This window comes from Macaca thibetana, chromosome 18, assembly GCF_024542745.1.
Source record: "Macaca thibetana thibetana isolate TM-01 chromosome 18, ASM2454274v1, whole genome shotgun sequence".
Taxonomy (NCBI): domain Eukaryota; kingdom Metazoa; phylum Chordata; class Mammalia; order Primates; family Cercopithecidae; genus Macaca; species Macaca thibetana.
Window position 1 is genome coordinate 63,244,025 of NC_065595.1, and position 17,360 is coordinate 63,261,384.

The following is a 17,360-nucleotide window of genomic DNA, read 5'->3' on the forward strand; positions in this document are numbered from 1 at the left end:
CTCCTCCTGTTTAACTTTTTCCTTCTCAGCTGTTATCTTAGTCTTCCCTGCTCTTTATGTCTATCTGTCTTGCTGATTTTTGTCTTCCTTACTAGGATGCAAGCTCTGTGAAGGCAGGGGCTACTGCCTGTTTTGTTCACTGTGGTATCCCCAGCGCCCAGCACAGTGCCTGCTACACAGCAAGGTTAAGTACCAGCTGAACAAATGAACCCATGAATGAATGAAGATACCGCATATACTTAAATGCTTTGTTCCTAACTCTGCACGTCTCCCCCATCTCCTTTCTCAAGGAGGGCCTGGCTGGCTAGGTCGCAGTTGTCTCTTGGTTTCACCTGCCCTCAGACTCTCCTGTTTGGCTGCACATCTTCCTTTAACACTTCTCTATCTGTGGCAGCATGGAAGGTGACAGCTCGGAGGTCAGTGATGAGGCAGGAAACTCGTTAGCTGGGACAGAACATATACAGAAGAGACTCAGTGCAGCTGACAGCGTGCATTATTGTGATACATGTTCAAAGCCCATCTCGATTCTAGGCACAGATTCATTTTTTTCTGACTTCAAAACTCTCCGTGTTAAAAATCTTGCTCTTACTACCTTGTTGAACTTGACTATAGCAATGGGGAATGACACCTGGAAAGCATCCCGTGAAGAACCCACTCAGGATGCTGTCAGTCAGCACTGACACGGGGCTGGAGGTGGGAGGCTCCTCTATGTGTAAAGAGAGCTGCTCACACTCGGGGCTTTTGTGTGGGACAGGAAAGGCTGACATAAAACAATGGGGTTGAATCATTCATGTGGGAACACACGTAGCCACAAAGGTGTGACTTGGCCCACTACCCCACAAAGGGCAGGTTGCAGAAGCTGGCAGAAATGTCACCTAATTATCAAGGTGGCTGTGTGGCTGGGAGTTACTGCCCAATCTATTCAGCAGCGGAGGGAGCTCTGCCAATTCTCAGCACATAGGATCTGGCTAATCTGATAACATATGGAGGAGAAAAAGTGCGTCACCGGTTTCCTCTTGTACAACGCCTGACTTCTGCAAAGCGGCTTCTCTCCCACTTATCTTCCACTGCGAGGCCTTAGGCATTCATTCCCGTGTGATGGATCTCTCATCCTGAAGAACGTGGAATATCTTAGAGATGCAAACGATCCAATGAAAACTTATTTATTGGTCAGGGAGAACGTAACTGAAGCCAATTTCCCTTGTGAGTTACTCACTTACTTCCAAATTGGCGTGAGTGTAAGACTCTGTGGACATATACAACTCATTCTAGCTGGGATCCAGAGGATCACAGAGACACTCACTGAGTGTCCTAAGTGACAGGGGAGTTGGATGTCATGAAAAGCCAGGAAGAAGCCCCCAAATTCCTTGAAACAGACACAGGGATTTTCTTATTGGAAACTAAGCTAAACACTTATTAAAAATATATATTTTCTCCATTGTCCTCATCTGTTTTCTTTTTTCTTTTCGAGATGCAGTCTCGCTCTGTTGCCAGGCTGGAGTGCAGTGGCACGATCTTGGCTCACTGCAACCTCTGCCCCCCGGGGTTCAAGAGATTCTCCTGACTCAGCCTCCTGAGTAGCTGGGACTACAGGCGCGTACCCCACCCCCAGCTAATTTTTGTATTTTCAGTAGAGAAGGGGTTTCACCATGTTGGCCAGGATGGTCTCGATCTCTCGACCTTGTGATCTGCCCACCTTGGACTCCCAAAATGCTGGACTACAGGCATGAGCCACCGCGCCTGGCCTGTTTTCTATTTTTAAATTTACTTGTATTATTTACTTGTTTGTTTATTTTTAGAGATAAGGGTCTCACTCATGTTGTCCAGGCTGGACTCCCAACTCCTGGGCTCATTCGATCCTCCCACCTCAGTCTCCCAAGTAGCTAGACCAGGAGATAGACAGGCACATCACCTATTTTCTTAGGGTTGCAGGGCTTGTTGAATACAAATTATCTAAATAAAACACAAAGGTTCTCCTTGTATATACCAGCCAAAACCCACAAAAAATGTGTTATCCTTTTATTGTATGATCTCATTGGACATCTGGAAGTGCTGGGAAGAATGAGCAGGTGGAACGAGCAGGGCTGCAGGATTGGGCCAGTCTTAAAGGGATGCTATCAGATGGCCAAACGGCTCATATGATTAAGGAGTTAAGGCCCAACATCGCCCACTGGGTTATTGCCAATTAGCAGCCAGGTTTCTCCAGCAGCCCCAAGCAAACATTACCACCAGTTTTGATTACTGTTATCGCCCCTCTTTATCTGTGTTCTGGGTTCTAATGCAGACATAGAGAGAGAGAAATTAATTTGTGATTAAGATAGGCAAAGCACTCAGACCTGTAGACTCAAAATTGTCCCAGGAAATCTTCCATAGTGAAGATTTGGAGGGAAAAACTCTTCTATTCTCATTTCTCACTGGTATTTAATACTATGGAAAACATCCTGGTTGTGGAGTGAGAGGTCCTGGGCTACACTCTGGTCTGCCCATGATCTGTCATTAATGCAACAGATTCTCCTGTATACAAAGGGGCTGTTTAATGATCAAATGAGATACAAACCACAAACTTTTTACAGTTGTAAAAACTACATGAAAACTTAATGATTTCATGAGTACTGCATATGACAAATGTTTCTAATAATTGTAACACTCCATTGGTAGGATTCAGGTAGTGTGTTCTCTTAAGAGGCCCTAAAGAGAGGGAACATGCGCTGAGTGACAGCCCATCAAAGAGCTCCTGGGAGGAAGCAGACGTGTAAGGTGAGCTCGATCCATGAATACGCTCTAGACCTGTCAGTCACAGCCGCTCAGCCACTGAGCTAAGAGCTGAAGCATGAGATGGAAACTGTTGGATCCTCACCATGCTATCACAGCAAATTCCAGCAGCAGGCACATTGCTGGTAAAAATAATGCTCAGAATTCACATTTTAATAACTTAAAATGCATTTACTCATAGTTTCTTCTTCATGGCTGGGGTGCATCACCACCCTTCCATAAACGATTATACTCAAAGACAGAAAATAATATCGGATGCTATGGACTGAATTGTTTTCCTCCCAATTCATATGTTGAAGCCCTAATGTCCAGTGTGGTGGTATCTGGAGATGGGGTCTCTGGGGAGGCAATTAGGTTTAGATATGATCACAAGGTGAGAACTTCATGATGGGAATAGTGTCCTTATAAGAAGTGACACCAGAGGCTGGGCATCGTGGCTCACGCCTGTAATCCAGCACTTTGGGAGGCTGAGGCGGATGGATCATGAGGTCAGGAGATCAAGACCATTCTGGACAACATGGTCAAACCCCATCTCTACTAAAATACAAAAAATTAGCCGGGCATGGTGGTGTGGGCCAGTAGTCCCAGCCACTCAGGAGGCACGGCAATCACTCGAACCTGGGAGGCGGAGGTTGCAGTGAGCTTGGATCGCGCCACTGCTGTCTAGCCTGGTGAGAGAGCAAGATGCCGTCTCAAAAAAAAAAAAAAAAAAGGACACTCAAGAGCTCTGTCTCTGTCTGCCACGTCAAGTCAGTGAGGAGGTGGCCCTATCTGCTAGCCAGGAAAAGGACCCTCACAGAACCTGACCATATTGGCACCCTCATTTCAGACTTCCAGCCTCTAGAAAATAAACTTTTGTTAAGTCACCCAGTCTATGGTATTTTGTTATAGCAGCCGAGCAAACTACCAGATGTAGTTCAAAGGATGAAAAATACGAATAATAAGAGAAGAAAGAAAGCTTTATACTGTTAAAGGCTGGTGAGCATAAAAACAGAACATTCTGAACATTTTTAAAGTGGGAGGGAGGGGTCAGGTGGGTCACTACACACAGTGTTGGAAGAGTGTGTTTTGCCCGAATTGATCAAATGAGACAAGGACTGTGTTATCCTAATGTACTAGGAAAAACAGTCTGGGATACTGTAAGCCCTGCTTGCCCAGTGATATGGTTTGGCGGTGTCCCCACCCAAATCTCATCTGGAGTAGCAGCTCCTATAATTCCCACGTGTTGCCGGAGAGACCTGGCAGGAGATAACTGAATCATGGGGGCAGAGTCCCCCATACTGTTCTTGTCGTTGTGAATAAGTCTCAAGAGATCTGATGGTTTTATAAGGGGAAACCCCTATCACTTGGCTCTCATAGCCTCTCTTGCCTTCTGCCATGATTATGAGGCCTCCCCAGCCACATGGAACTGGTAGTCCTTAAACCTCTTTTTCTTTATAAATTACCCAGTCCTGAGTATGTCTTTATCGGCAGCATGAAAAGGGACTAATACCCCCAGTCACTGAATTCCTGTAAACACAGGCAAAGGCACTAGTTTAGAACGATAGGTAAAACACTTAGCGTCGCCAAACCCGAAGTTAATCATTCAACTTGCCAGTGAAACGCTTCCAACAGAGGAGAGGAGTCAGGGAGAGATGAATAAAGGACAGAGACACAAAAGCAGCCACACAGATCCACAGTCAGAGAACAAAGCTGGGGATAGCTTCATGGTCGGCCAGTGAGCCCTTTGGGGTGAGCGACGGAAGGAAGTACCTTCTTTCTAGGGACAGGGACAGGGACAGGGATGGACCTACAGGGATCAAAGGCTACAGGCAGCTACAGCGTAGAAAATAAAACACAGTCCAGGGCCCATCCTGGGGGATTGACTTGGAGAGGAAAGTAGGATTCCAGTTCCGTGCGGAAGAGCCTCATGGGACTTGGCACATGGAGGGTGTTGAGTAACCTGGTCTCTGAATGCATCTGTTTGTATGGTTTTATTGTTGTCTTTTCCCTGTAAGGCTGTTTATTTATTTATGTATTTTTGAGTAACATTTTAGCTTGCACACAGGAGATGCTAAGTATATGCTTACTGTATAGGGCATTCTAGGTAAGGTGCCTAACATAAGTTGGCTCAGTTAATTCTCACAATATTTTTTTAAATAATAATTAGAACCATTTTTAATTTTTTAAAAAATTTTAACATTCTGATCTCACTTAATGGCCTCAATAGACTTTTTTTTTTTTTTTTTTTTTGAGATGGAGTCTTGCTTTGTTGCCCAGGCTGGAGTGCAGTGGTGTGATCTTGGCTCACTGCAAACTCCACCTGCCAGGTTCAAGCGATTCTCCTGCCTCAGCCTCCCCAGTAGTTGGGCTTACAGGCACCTGCCACCATGCCTGGCTAATTTTTGTATTTTCAGTAGAGACGGGGGGTGTTTCACCAACTTGGCCAGGCTGGTCTTGAACTCCTGACCTCGTGATCCACCAGCCTTGGCTTCCTAAAGAGGTTACAGGCATGAGCCACTGCGCCCAGCAATAGACTCATTTATAAAATGAAAAACAAAAAGCCACAACCAGAGAAGTCACTCACATAAGGCTGCAAATTTGTAAAGTCCAGATTTGTACACAGTTCTGCCTTCTCTTATTATTTCAGGCTGCCTGTAAGTCAGCTGGACTGAAGCCCTAGGGGCATGGGTGCTGCCAGAAAGGGAGAGGGAAGAAGAGCAGTGTGGCTATGGTGTGCTGTCCCTTCTGCGGGGGTTTCTTCACAGCGTTCCTCTCATTCCTGAAATTATTTCATTCCCAGTGGTATTGAGGGTGACCAGCAGACCCTGTTGTACCATGTCACTTAAAAAATGTAGTGCCTTTTTTTTTTTTTTTGTAAACACAGGAAACACAAAACCATTGTTAGTATTTTTAAAATTATCATTTCAATTTTATATTGTTACCTCCAGGGCACAGTGAATGATCATGGAAGCTAGACAGAGGCTTGCCAAGCTGTTTCCCCGCAATACTCAGCTCAGCTACTTAAAGTGTCGGTGGTTGCTATGGGCAACCACTTAAATAAACTCAGGGAAAGTGTGGGGAGTGAGGGCTGAGGAATGCAGGCAGTTAATGGATTTACCTAATTCAAAACAAAACAAAACACCTCGAAATTTTTCCCCAAGGATCATTCTTCCCTCCCGCTAATACTCCTCTCCCTGAGATGATTGTTTTCTTTAAGACAGCCAAGGAAAGAGAAATGAGAAGGAGGATCTTAACCTATCATATGAATAGTGAAGTCCATCTCAAAATATTCAAAAAGGAAGAGAAGCTGGAAAATTCTAACTGTTGATCAAATATTACCACTGCTGTAAGTTAAAAAAAAAATAAAAACAAACAAACAAAAAATGCACCTAGTTTTAAAATGGCCCCTGGATTTTTCTTCCCATGGTAGATAGCTTATACTCAACCCCGAGTGGCATAGTCTTAGAACCTAGTCTTCCCAGCAGGGAATTGGAACAGCAGGTTTTATGATTATACTTGTCTATTTTGGCGGGTGGGAGCATATTTTACTTTATATCCTGTTTTTTGCTTCATTTTCATTTTCTTTAAATGATTAAGTGCTTTGAGATGCCACGCCTTCATGTTTATTGAAGTTACTTTTACACTTTTAGCTAATTCCTGCACTCTTGCCCAAGGCCTATACTCCCATGACCATGCTGATATGTTGTGAATATCTCTTTTTGTTATAACTAGGTCTTTTTGTCTTCCATTGCTTTGCATAAAGAATATTACCCATTCAATGAGGGAAGTGGTTGCATAAATTATAGTACAGGCATACAATGGAATACTTTGCCGTTGTTAAAAAGAGTGTGGTTAACCCACAAGCATTTGTATAAAACAATGTTTAAGACCTAATTTCAAGTGAAAAGAGCAAATTGTAGAACAGTATGTATAAAGAAAGTTTAGACATGGGTATATGTAATGTATGCCTAGAACATTTCTGAAAAGATTCGTAAGAAACAGAATTCTTACCTCTATGGAGGGATAAAAAGGGAAAGAAGAGGGGAGGGGGACTTTTACACATTATTAAAATATTTCTTGGTGCTGTTAAAATTTTTATGAGTATTATATTTTGTAATAATAATAAAGGAAATCTTCCTATTATTCCTAAACAAAAAAAAGAGACTTATATGGGTATGGTGTATATTGGGGAATAGCGTATCACTACAGTAAGCAAGACAAAATAATAGCAGCAGCAACAAGGAGATTTGACCTGTTGTATTAGGCTGTTTTTGGGTCACTAGAAAGAAATACTCGAAGGTGGGTAATTCATAAAGAAAAGGGTTTTAATTGGCTCATGATTCTACAGGGTTTATAGGAAGCATGGTACTTGTAGCTGCTTCTGGTGAGTGTTTAGGAAGCTTACAATCATGGCTGAAGGTGACAGGGTGTCAGCATGTCACATGGTAAGAGAAAGAGAGCAAGAGGGTGGGGAGGTGCCACACTCTTAAACAACCAGATCTTGCATGAACTCAAAGTGAGAACTCAGTTGTGATGATGAGGACAGCACCTAAGCCATACCTTAGGGATTCATCCCCCAGACCCAAACACCTTCCAGCAGGTCCCACCTCCAACACTGGGGATTACGTTTCAACATGGGATTTGGAGGGGACAAACACCCAAACTATACCACCTGTCCTTGGTTGGCTTTTGATTTTTGGTGCCCTTATTTATCTGTGTAACTTCGTATATCAGCCCTTTCTGGTACCATCCTAATCTCTGCTTCTATCATTCTTTCCTAGCAGTACAACTTTCTCTAGCCTCTTACTTGATTTCAAATTGTCTGTCTCCAATTTGTCTCTCTCTATCTCATCTAGAGGCAGGCTAGTATAGTGGCTAATGACATGGGCTCTGGATTCAAATCCTGGCTGTGACACTTGTAGCTCTGTGACCTTGGAAAGTCAATTAAATTTATGTGCCCCAGTTTCCTCCTTGTATAACTTAGTCAATAATAATTCTTGTCTTATAGGTACTATTAGTTATTATGTGAATTGTGTCTGGCACAGAGGAAGTGCTTCTAAGTGTTAGCCATTACTATTCTTCAAGGTGATTTTTTGGGGGGTTAAAATGAGACATATTCCAACAACAAGAAAAACAAATAAAGAAGCCAGAAGAAAAAAGTAAGAGAAAAGCACAAGAAATGCTGTAATTGGATTTTTGACTCCACACCATGCAGGCCATCTTTTTTTTCTTTTTGAGACGGAGTCTCACCCTGTTGCCCAGGCTGGAGCACAGTGGCGCGATCTCAGCTCACTGTAACCTCCGCCTCCCGAGTTCAAGTGATTTTTGTGCCTCAGCTCGAACTCCTGACCTTGTGATCCACCCGCCTTGGCCTCCCAAGGTGTTGGGATTACAGGTGTGAGCCACCGTGCCTGGCCACGCAGGCCATCTTTCTAAAACAACACTTACATCACTTCATTATCTGGCTCGGCTATCAGTGGTTTCCTATCGCTCTCTTTATTAAAACAAAATGAATTCTCTGGATATTTAAGGATCTTACTTAGAAAAGTTCTCACTTTCTATCCAAAGATGGCCTCTCACTTTTAAATACTCTTCTAATACACTAGTCAACTTAATTTCTTTATACTCAGACAAAATTCCTCCTCCCTAGTCTGTTGCCTCTCAGTGATTATTCAGATTCCAAATTGAATCCTTTCTCTTTCACGAAGTCATCCCTTCCTCTTTTCAATTCATATTAATTTTTCTCTTTTTTGAACAAATATAGCACTTTTAGTCAGAGGTAACATACATAATGTAATTTCACAACTTACAAATAATTATACAACATTGTGTTCATTGCTCTTGGCGGCACTTAATCGTATATGTGCAATGGAGACAGAGTCTGACAGGTCTCTTGTCTGCCTCAGGGCAGCCAGCAGCTTGAAACTTTGATTCCTCTGGAAAGAAGTCTTGGTTGAGAGTGAGATGACTTGGGTCCTAAACCTTGCTGAAGGGCTTCAGTGACATACCCCTTTCCTTGGGGCCTGCATATTCTCATTTGTAATATAAAAGGGTTAGAATCATCTTTGAGGTTCCTTCTAGTTTTGCTTCTAAGGTTTTTCATTTATTCTATCTCTGAAGAAAGGCTACAGGAAAATAATGCTGTTGGTAAAGTGGTAAATGTTTAGAAATGGACTTTTTGGGAGGAAGAAGATCTGCCTTGTAGAGCGTGTTGATTTCCATGGTGTAAATATTCCAATCATGGCCAGTATGGCTCCCAGGATGACCAAACTGAATATGGAGTTGGGAAGAGATGTCCACCATTGGCTCTCATCCGACTACTGGACCCCGCCTAGCATTGTGAAGGGGCTCCTTTCAATGAAGAAACGCAGCCTCGGGCTAGATGAGCACGTCCAGCTAGCTTTGTCTCTAGCTTCTCTCACTCTAAAATTCCAACACAATCTTTCTTCACTGAGTGGAGACGGCAACGACAATGGAAAGTGCTCCCAGCTTGGCTTTTCAAACCCAGGCTCTGAAGGCACAAACCTCAGGACCAGGCCAATCTTCTCAGGTGCCTGTACCCACAGCAGTGTCCATTCTCTCTTGGAATCTGGCACAGGAATGATGCTACCGAGGTGGTGGCAATTTTATATGCAGTTGGTAATCTGGATCTGTTCCGAGAGCTCTCAGCTCTGCTTTTTCTGGGAAAGAGGTGTGGCCCGCAGAACTAAAAGAAGGTTCTGAGCTGTAAGTCAAGAACAATGTCCAGATGGTGGAAACAGTCTCCAGACTGTTCAGGGAAAAGTCCTCAGAGTTTCACGAGTCAGTGGGAGGAAAGAAGTTGGAGAGAAAGTAGAGGGCTGGAGCTGAAGGCCCAGGCTCTGCCTCTTGAGGTTCACAACCATTGGAAAGCCTTGGTGTATCAGTAAAGTGTTTGTTAAAAATCAACTCTACACTCCTTCTGACACCGTTGGGAGGATCTTATCATATGTACTAAAAACACTTGATGACTGTTATTTCCAATTATTTATGTTAAACAATAGGCTTAGAAGAAAATTAAAATATTACTAGCTATCAGGATAGATGATATTTTCTCATTGGTGTATGTGGGTTCATATATATATATACACACACATTTTTTGAGACAGAGTCTGGCTCTGTTGACCAGGTTGGGGTGCAGTGGCAAGATCTCGGTTCACTGCAACCTCTGCCTCCCGAGTTCGAGTGACTCAGCCTCCTGAGTAGCTGGGATCACAGGCACACGCCACCATGCCCAGCTAAATTTTGTATTTTTAGTAGAAATGGGGTTTTGCCATGTTGGTCAGGCTGGTCTTGAACTCCTGGCCTCAAATGATCCGCCTGCCCTGGCCTCCCAAAATGCTGGGATTAGAGGCGTGGACCACCACGCCCAGCCACAAATAATTTTTAAAGAATGTTGGAGTAGTTAATGTGATCATTGAAGAAGACCCTTCCCAACTTCAAAAGGACTAGTTAATGCTGGTGCTTCCTGCCCCCTCATAGAACTAGAAGGAACTGGGATTCCCCAGATGAACTAAAGGAAATATGCTAATGTTCAAAATGGATAACAATACTAGGGATGGCTGCGTGGATATTTTTAACAAGCTAATGTGTACCTGCCAGACTGAGCTCCCAGCCTCCAGGTGGGCTGGCAATGCAAAGCAGGTTGAGAAGGAATAGGGAGCTTTTCAGAGAACCACAGATTCAGAAGCAGAGGGAGGGGGAAGAATCAAAGAGAGCACAGACGCAGTCAAAGGATGCTGGGCAGATGTTAGATGGCAACTCAACTCAACCACTGCGCATTAAAGCTGCTCGTGGAGGGTACTGTTCAGGGCACCTTAGGCATAGAGGGATTGCGTAATGATGCGTTAGCATTTGTTCAACTTCCCCTCTGGGATGACGACTCTGTGCCAAGTGACTCAAAAACATTCTTTCAGAGAGCATCGAATCTCTTTCTACACGAGGGACGGGGAAAACAGACCAGTGCTTAAGAAGGCTATATTACCTTAAGAAATGTTAACACAGTGCTTCGGGAATTCTTAGGAGGAAGAAATAATGGCCGACAGCCAGAGGTTAACTTTGAGAAGAAGATTTAAAAGAATGGAGACTTTCTTCTCGTCTTCTCCCCCATTAGATCGCAAGTTCTGTTGTACTGGGAATCCTGACTACTATAATATATCCCAATGCTTAGCATATAGTAGGTGGCCAAAACTGATAATAATGATGGTGATAGCTAACATATATGGAGCAACTACCGTGTCCTAGAGACGGTGCTAAGTGTGCCACATACACTGCACCTTCTTGAATCTGCATAATTACGCTTGAACAATCAGTGGCTTGTTGAAGTGGCTTGATGTTACTTCCCATGCAAGTGTTCTGTGCTTGTAAGGGAATAGCAGGAAAGAAGATCTCAAAGGAGAATGGAGTCTTACTGTGACACTTTTGAATGCTACATTTGGGACTTTGTGCCTAGACAACATGGGATTCAGAAATAATATTTTAGCAACCTGGTAGAAAGTCTTAGAGAAGGAGTTGGAGCGGAGAGAGGCTGGGGGCATCAAGACAAATGGGTCCATTGCAATCACTCAAGTGAAAAGTAGTAAAGCTGGAGGAGGTAAGAGGTGAGTTGCAAAGTTTCCAGACTGTATTTAGAAAATGATCATTCCACTGATAGAAAGGGAAGTGTCAGGAAGAGAAGTGATATATTTAGGGGGTACTGTGTTATGTGGGTGCTTTGAAATCTCTTCTTCCTGCATGCTTAGCTTGAAAATACAGGATCAATGCATAGATCAGACGATGGTGCAGATCTTATGATACAGTCTTAGACTCTTCAGGCTGGAAAGATCTTATATAGACATTTTGTCTGTCTTGCTCAAGCAGAATTATCCAACGTCTCAGAGGAATATAACTCAGCTGGTTTCAAAAGAGGCCTCGGAAGTTTTCTCTAACAATTTCCAAATTAATTGATTGGATAATTAATAACTTTGCACTTAGAAGTTCCTCCTTGCAGCTAACCTGAATTCCCTGGGCTGCAATTTTGATCTAATTTCTTCCTAGTTTATAGATAGGAATGTTGACGGTTTTGCTATTTCAAATGCATCTTCTGTAAACATACATTTATTTAGGACTTACACCCGGCCTGCTTCTATAAAGGATTAGAGGCACCTCCTAATATGTCCACCTAGGCTTCCTTTTCAAGAAGCTTTTCTTATTCCTGCAAAATGTCCTTCCATCTGCATGCATAAGAAGAATTTCTTTAATAATAAATGATACAGCAAAAGTAAAGCTAATAACGTACTATGCCAACTAAATAGTAACCTGTAAACAAAACAAAAGAAAACAAAAACAAAAAGAAACAAAAAATACCACCCTTTCTTATGCCAGGCAACACGGATTTTTCTCATCAGAAAATACTTCTGATCAAAACGATCAACTTTCATACCACCAGCCTCTGAATTTTAAGTTCCTTTCTTCTTTGTAGTGCCTGCTTTTGCCATTCTTAGACTTTTGTGTGTGTGTATATGTGTGTGTGTGTGTGTGTGTGTGTGTGTGTGTGTGTGTGTATTTTTCTCTTCTACTTGACTCTGGAAAACCAGATTTTAGTAAAGCATTTAGTGAATATTGAAACCAAGGTATAAATGTAGGACACAGTACTTAAATTATTAAAGTTACCAAATGTTTGTTGCATGAATAAATGAGTGAGTGATTGCATGAATATAATTTCTGATTGTAATTAGGGTGTTCTCTTTACCTCGCTGTCTGCACTTTAACGGGAACATAGATATTAAATTGAACAAATGGCAGGTGGCGGGCAGACAAGACGAAAGAATTTTGAGGCTCTCTGCAAAGAGAAGCCGTCCTGGAAGGACAGTGGGCAGCATCTGTGATCGGCACCACCTAAAGGAAGTGGGGAGTCTTTGTTTCCAGAACCCTCAGCCAGGGCCTTCCCTGGCTCCCCTCCCTCTGCTGTCTTAGGGCTTTGTTTACACAGCCCCTTGAAGCCAGCTGTCAAGGGTGCAAACCTGGCCTGCTGTCCTTTGAAGAGGGTTCAGGTTACACGCGGTAAGCCATAGAACAGATACGGGCCCAGGACTCATGATTGTATTAGTCTCCACAGAGCTGAACCCAGGCTCCTAAGAGTCCGTCCCTTCTTCCTGTGTCCTCTGTCAGCCAGCACCTTCTGCAGCTCTGATTCTTTGGTCATTGGTCCTTCTTCTCTGTACCTGAGGCTAAGCCTGAGTCACGATGTTCTCAAGATCCTTCCTGTTTCAGCTGCATGTTTGATGTTTACACTTCAGACAGAGAACTCACTTCACTGCAGGCTTCTGATGCCCCTTCAAATCCATCCTTCACTCTCACAGTCTGTTTTGAATGTCTGTTTTTCCTGGGTACCACTTGTCAGTTGTCCACACCCAGCTGATCTTCCTTTCCCCTCCATTATTAAACGTCTTTTAAATAGCTCATCACTGCACTCTTAGTAAGTTCAACTTTCCGTCCAGCTTTTTATCTTTTCTGCTTTCAACACCTGGGCTCAAATCTTAGCTCTGACATTTGATTGATAGGTGACCTTTAAAAAGTTATTTAATCTCTCTGAGATGCAAATTTATCATTTGTAAAATGGGCAAAATTGCATGCATAGAGTTGTGATGATCAAAAGAAAACATGTATGTAAAGCCCATAGCACTCAGTCAGGCACTTAGAACCTTGTTAAAATGTAAATATTCCTCCTACTTAAAAAAATTATTTTAAGTTTTGGGATACATGTGCAGGATGTGCAGGTTTGTTACACAGGTAAACGTGTGCATGGTGGTTTGCTGCACCTATCAACCCATCACCTAGGTATTAAGCCCAGCATGCATCAGCTATTTATCCTGATGCTTTCCCTCCCCCAACCCCTGACTCTTAACTTTTAAACATGTCTCCATTCCTTCTCTCTAGAAAAGTATTTGGACTTTCTTTTATTCTTTCGCCTCCTTTAAAGACACACAAGGAGTTCTCACCTCTCTGTAGTCATGATCATTGTAGAAACTTTTCAGTCTATGCAGGCTTCCTTTCAACACAGGCTTTTCTAAAGAGTAATTATACAGCAAGAGACCAGGATTTGGTACAGACTACAATACTCACACGTGCCCACATCATTTGGAGGAGGGCATTCATTTCCCAATGAAGGAACATTTTTTTTTTTTTTTTAAACTAGGAGTGGTGATCTGGGACTGAATATAATAGGCGATAGCTTGTATTAGGTGTTTTTTTCTTTTTCAAATCAAGCTGATTTCTAACAAAGTTTTGAAAGGTATTTAGATAATTTGTAGATGAGCAAGTGACAATTTTTCTGTGAGCAAGAATGACTTTCCCTGTTTTAAATGTGTCACATTTCTTATTATATTGGAAAGTGGGAGTGAGGGGTTAGAAGGATAGAGGATAATAGAAGAAAGTATTATAGTCAGGGAAGAATGGGACACTACCCTGAGTTTATATCACTGATCACTGAGGACGTTAATTCACAACTTCGTGTGGCAGGTTGTGTTTTCTTGTTCTACCTATTTTGTGAGGAGCATTTGCTGTTGTATGTTACAATGATACAGAGGAACAGGTAGGAGAGGAACAAAAAAGCATTGGGCAAAACAGATATTTCATACTACTTAGAACAGAGATGGGATGATACAAATTGCTATGTCCGCAATACGGTTCATATATTTGGGGAAAAAAATAGCGATGCTCCAATCTTCATCCCATCCCCCTCTTTCTCGAGCAAGAAAAGGAGAACGAGGAGCAGTAGGTAGGTAGGAGGGGAGTGTATGACGTGAGGAACAGGCAAGGACACAGCATGTCCAGGAGGAAAAACGGGGAGAAAAAAATGTATACAAGATAAACAACAACAACAAAAGAGACTACAGCAAGAACCTATGGTTTTGGGTTCTTTATGTAGAAATCGACGCATTTAAAATATCCAGAATTAAGGTTGAAGAAGAACACTCCATCCACCTCTTCTCAAATTATTTTCTTTATCAATACTACTTTCTTTTGTCTTTAAACTGTGAACCGCCAGCCTACCGTGCCTCGTTCTTATAATTATACACATCAGTGCTGAAAGGTTCCTGGGAGATATTTCCTGTAGACTAAAGATAGCACCTGTGGGCATCTCGGATCAACGAATCATGGTGGCTGGAGCCCTGCATTGAGACTGGTTCAGGGGCTCAGTCTGTTCTCAATCGGTAGGGCGATGGGATCCATCAATGCTGGGATTGGCTAATGCTGTCTGCCACAGGTTTGGGGTGGGAGGAGTTGTAGGGAGAGCCACTTAAGTGGTGCCATCCATGCTAAGAGACTGAGACTCTCATTTAGGAGGAGGTTCAGAGACATTAATCCATTTGCCAAAAGGCACACAGCTACTTAGTATTTTTCCAAATTTAAATTTAAAATTTTCCAATTTATCTAAAACAAACAAAAAAAAGGTTCAGGGCCAGGGGGAAAAATGAAGATTAAGAGGATTAACCATCCTGAAAATGAAAAACAATTTGCCTTCAAGGCATTTAGAACTGAAAATAAATCTTCCTGAAGCCTTTCGTCAGACACTTTATCAAAATTGCTAGGAGCTCTGACTAGCTCTCTTGCAACGGCCTGGGATCCTTCTCCCCAATTTCAGAGGAGTTTCAACATCTATAATATTAAAGACTGACTATTTCTTCTAGGGGAAGAATTTTTCTTAGTGCTTGGATAAAGAGATGAAGTATTAAGTCACTTTAAACTATTATTCATGTAGGATTAATAGATATTTGAATTTAACTTCAGAATCTTTTAAATGACACCCCACTTAGTATAATTTTTAAAAAGTTCTTTCTGCAGTGTATCGAATAAAAGTCCCAGATGGGATTTGGACTAGGTTTTAACTAATCATGGTAGCAGGCAGTAGTCTCAGTTCTAGAATAAATGGCACTCCAAGTAAGAGACTTATGTTCTTCATCACTGCCAGGCTGCAACGACATGCTTTGAGAGAACTCTGGCCCCTAAATGTCTCCTCTACTTGCCTGGAAATTTACTATTAAACATTCAGAATTTTTTGAAAATATTAATATTCTCGGGTGATATGCCATTTCAAATTTATTGTTAGCTAATAAGTAAGGAAGATGGAAAAGCTAGTGATGAGGTGGAGCGATTTGTTAATAGCTGTGGGGTAAGAGAAGAGAGTGACCGAAATAATAGTTTTCCAAGAGTAGTTACAGGAGGGGTTTTGCTGGCCCAAAGATGGACTTCATTGTCTCAAAACTACTCCTAACACCACAATGTTTAACTGACCTTAGGCCTTATATGTCTGAGGACCCAATGACTAACACTAAGCAGCTGATGAAAAACCACCCACATAAATAAACCCTCAAGATGCCTTTGGAAAATAGAAAAGAAAAGAGAAAAACAATGTAAGAAAGTGTAGGAGTGCCTTCTCTTCAACATTTCTGAGAGAAGATGGGAGTTGAAAACCTTAAACAAAATGTTGCCCCAATCTCACTTGCCTAATTTTAGTTATCTTGGTTCAGGGCTATGATTCATCCCTAAAGCTGTGAATTGCTGAGGAGGAAGGAGGGAAAAAAATCGACTTAAATGTCAAAGAAGTAGGAACATAAATATAGTTTTCTTTTTTGAGGAACTAGAATTCCAGGATATGGGGATCTTTTTTCTCATAAGGGACTGAATCCTTCAAACTTCTAGAAAAATAATGATCTGCAGTCCAAACATCATCAAGGAATGAAAGACAGAACTGATTATGACTCATGTCATGTCTGAATTTTTGCCTTTTTAGTGTGTTTTCCTTTTGTATCTCTTTCAATCTGGTTAAACTATTAATTAATTAATTTTGAGACAGGGTCTCTCTCTGTTGCCCAGGCTGGGGTGCAGTGGCTCAATCATGGCTCACTGCAGCCTCGACTTCCTGGGTTCAAGTGATCCTCCCACCTCAGCCTTCCAAGCAGCTGGGGCTGCAGGTGCGCACCACTACACCTGGCTGATTTTTGTAGTTTTTGTAGAGACGAGGTTTTGCCATGTTGCCCAGGCTGGTCTCAAATTCCTGGACCCAAACAATCTGCCCACTTCGGCCTCCCAAAGTGCTGGGATTACAGGTGTAAGTCACCGTGCCTGGCCAATCTGGTTAAACTAGAGGTCACTAACAATTGTATGCAGTCGAAGATGACGGAGGTTTAATGTGTAGACTGTAATGACAAAGGGAACTCATAAACTAGGTGAGTGTGAAACGAATAGAGGTAAGTAGAACTATGAGAAATGATTCTAGGGGATGTGATGGTAGCACAGGGAAGGAAGATATGTTTAGACGGTTGTCTAAGGTTCTCTTGTGATCCTTTTGTGGATCATAATCATGATGATTGAGTTTTCACAGTAATATATGAGATGTGCTTCCTTCAAACCTTGTGATGATATCGGCACATTATCCATCTTACATAAACATAGGAAAAAAAAGTTCTCTTTCCTGCCAAAGAATAGGGGACAACAGAGATGGTTTGGGGAAACTCCATCCTAAGCAAAATGTTTTCAGTTTAGTAGGTGTTCTCCTGTCCACTTATCACCACTTTGAATTTCCGTAAGTGGGGAGGGAGGAAATA

At 42.3% G+C, this 17,360-nt stretch overlaps 1 protein-coding gene and 1 non-coding gene across 18 annotated transcripts in view; one reads left to right on the forward strand and one right to left on the reverse strand.

Annotated features, from left to right (window-relative positions):
• The window catches only part of DLGAP1 (DLG associated protein 1), a 959,039-nt gene that overhangs the window by 277,249 nt on the left and 664,430 nt on the right, over positions 1–17,360 (reverse strand). The gene's annotated exons all lie outside the window — the stretch shown is intronic.
• On the forward strand, positions 17,096–17,199 carry LOC126941598 (small nucleolar RNA U13). Its single transcript, XR_007721380.1, has one exon. It is a non-coding gene; the product is annotated as a small nucleolar RNA U13 (small nucleolar RNA).